The sequence below is a fragment of the Myotis lucifugus genome, unplaced genomic scaffold, assembly GCF_000147115.1.
Source record: "Myotis lucifugus unplaced genomic scaffold, Myoluc2.0 scaffold_19, whole genome shotgun sequence".
In the NCBI taxonomy this organism is placed as follows: Eukaryota; Metazoa; Chordata; class Mammalia; order Chiroptera; family Vespertilionidae; genus Myotis; species Myotis lucifugus.
This window is the reverse complement of record NW_005871067.1, coordinates 8,918,776-8,921,870: the sequence shown is the minus strand read 5'-3', so window position 1 is coordinate 8,921,870 and position 3,095 is coordinate 8,918,776. Positions and strand designations below refer to the sequence as shown.

The 3,095-nt window shown below is 49.8% G+C and overlaps 1 protein-coding gene across 3 annotated transcripts in view; it reads left to right on the top strand.

The window, feature by feature from the left end:
• Positions 1-454: 454 nt before the first annotated feature.
• The window catches only part of SPART (spartin), a 61,698-nt gene continuing 59,057 nt past the window's right edge, over positions 455-3,095 (top strand). Inside the window, exon 1 of one of the 3 annotated variants that reach the window (XM_014452959.2) lies at positions 455-608. The gene's annotated coding sequence lies outside the window, so the exon portion shown is untranslated. Of the gene's footprint in view, positions 609-956; positions 972-3,095 lie in introns of those variants that run through there. The other 2 variants (XM_023751247.1, XM_023751248.1) reach the window with 2 other exon arrangements.

The following is a 3,095-nucleotide window of genomic DNA, read 5'->3' as shown; positions in this document are numbered from 1 at the left end:
TTCCAGAACAGTTGAGAGAATCAGTCTTTGTTCTCCCACTTGCACTGAGCCCAGGGCTCCCTCTAGCCCTCACAGCTCTTACCACCTACTGCTCTTTCCTCATCCCCCCACTAGACCCCCAGGTTCTGCCTGGGAGAAAAAGATTGCGCAAGCGCAGGGCAATCCACGAGGCCCGAGAGACGCTGGTTGTGGTGGCTCCCTTGGTTCTCTCAGCCATCCGCTCTGGCTCCTTTTCTTCCTCCAGGGGCTTTACGCTGACTCTGGGAGACGTCTCCCCATATACTATCTACACGGCCATAGGCTGCGGGAGGGCTGTGACCAGTCCGTGGGAAAGACGCCCGAGGGGACGTCATGCACACGGGGCCTGGTGACGGCAGCGGCAGCGCGAAGAGGCCGACGTCAAGCGAGGGGCGGGGCGGCCGCGCGACGTGGGCGCTCGGAGCGCCCGGCTGGGGGCGCTTTGTGAGTCCCGCGCGCTGGGCGTGCTGCGAACCTGAACGGGTCTGGACGCTGCGGAGCTGCGCTGTGTCTGAGGAGGCCGGAGGCCGCGGCGGCCCGGCGGGAGCTCTTCGGGCGGCGCTCGGACGCCCGAGGTCTGGAAGGCGCAGGTGGGGCGGCGGCCGGCGGCGGGGAAGCCTTCGCCCTTGCGCGGGCCGAGGCGGGCGGGTGGTGTGAGCTCCCCGGGTCCTGCGACCTGGCGGGGCTGACGGGAAGGACGAGGGCAGGGAAGGTCCAATTCCCTTATCCAAGGATTGGAGATGAAGGTTTCTGTGAGGGAGCAATTTCGAGAGAAAATAGTTTGAGAAGTTCTTAGTTAACGTCCATCTCATATTTATGGAAACTTCGTGCTCCGCACAGCACTGCCCCCCCCCCCCCCCCCCGCCTTGGGCCTTGGATGTCGTCATCCTGGAGCATCTGTTGGCCATTTTTGCTGCCCGCCCCGGCTGTTTACTTTCGCTTCGAAAATAGCAGTGATTCTTCACCCAGCGCTTGTAGTTTCTTGAGCGTTCGATACCCTTTCTTTACAAAAACGTCAACAGCCAACAGCAGTGGTACTGGGAATGGATAGTGCGCGATTTTTCTCTCTGGAATTCATTTGTTACTGTTACTGACGAGGCTTGCAGGGTTGAGCGCCGCGGAGGATTCCTCCGACCTCATTTCTGCGCTGGCGAGTGTCTCTTGGATGCGCCAGTTTGTGACGCAGCAGCATTGCTGCCCCGGAGCGCTCGGCCCAGGGGCCTCTAATTGTAATGAATTGCTTTGCTCTTGTCTTCTGAGGATCATTGAGATTGGCTTTATTGTGTTGTAATTTAATGAAGTTGCCTGAAGACCGTTGTCTTTGAAATATGGCCTTAAGTATTTAAGAACTCAACAGTTTTTCTTTGAAATTTCCAATAGCACTACCAAAAAGTAATATAAGAATGCCCCCAGTAATAAAGAGGTGGTTTTTGATTTGCTCTACTTTTCTAAAAACAAATATTATATGGCGATTTTATATGAAACCTGTTTGAAAGTGGAAGCTTTTCTCTTAATGGGCTCCTCCTCATCTGTGCGGCTTTCTGAAGTGTCATTGTGTATAGCTTATTTAACCAGCGTGATGGGCTAAGAACTACGGGAGGGAATTGCATACAGCTATTTGGGAAAAATTCCTTCTCCTTTTTCTTTTTTCGAATAAAGGGCCAGATAGGGTGTTAGAGCAACTTCTGCTCGCTGTAGGGAGATAAATGCTATGTTACTAAAGATTACTTGTGATGTTGACCTTTAGAATGGTGTTGCTACTTTCAGTATTTATGGGCCTGAATTAACTTGCCAGCTGTTTAGTTCAGAATTTTACTTGGCTCCAAAATTTTTTTTTAAAAGGGGGGGCGCGCGCACACACACGCGCGCACACACACACACACTTTGGCGCATACAAGAATACATTTTAACTCTTTTATTAGGACGTTTAAAAGATAACTTAAATGGCCCCATGGTGTGGCTCGGTGGTTGAATGTGGACCTATGAACCATGAGGTCAGGGTTGGACAACCCCCCTCCTCAGGGCACATGCCCAGGTTGCTGGCTGGATCCCCCAATTATGGGGGCGTTTAGGAGGCAGCTGATCAATGATTCTCCCTCTCGCTCTCTGAAATAAAAATATATTAAAAAAAAATAACTTAAATGCACTGTTGGCATCTGGAACCAGGTTTTGGTTTGGGATTTAAGACAATGATATTAGTGTAGGTAATTTTTAAAAATTTAATGCTTCTATCTAGAGTTCCTTCTGCCTTCAAGTGCTACCTATTAAGGCTTAAGCCAAATGCCTTTTTACTAAACACCCCAAGTTTCCTTCAGCCCTCCCTCACTCTGCTAACTTGTAAACATAGTCACAGCTTTAGCTTTAGAATTAGAATTTTATCTCATTTTCTTGTCAGATATCTGTGGAACCTGACTCTTTGAATGTCTCTCATTTACTAGCTCTGTCCTGGGCAGCAAGCTGCTCAGTATTTGTAATCAGATATTAACTTCCAAGGATTTAAAAATTAAATAAGCTTAGAACAGTGCCAAATACATCCAAAGAGTTTAATAAAAGGTAGTAAAGTATGGTGCTTTTAAGGGCCAGAGATTATGTGCATTTTATGATTGCAGTGTACAGTAGTGAATGGTTTTAGAGCAGTGCTTTTAATTTGCTTATGAACCCAAAATAATTTTTGTAAAATTGCCCTTTTGCACATGTTTAGGTTCATTTATAAGATTTTACGTCATACTTTTAGGTAGTTGCAAAGCATGCATTTTCCCACATATTAACATTTATATAGTACTAGAGGCCCGGTGCACAAAAATTTGTGCACTCGGGGGGAGGGGGGGTCCCTCAGCCCGTCCTGTGCCCTCTCGCAGTCTGGGACCCCTCGGGAGATAACGACCTGCTGACTTAGGCCTGCTTCCGGGAGAGAGAGGGCACGCTCACTCCCTACGTGCAGCGCCTGGTCAGGCTCAGAGCACGATCGAGTGGGTGAGTTGGCGCGCCGCCCCGTCATGCACAGAGCAGGACGGATCGGTAGCGTGCGATGCCACACCTCATGCATGCTCAGGGTAGGACTGGATGGGTGGGTGGGG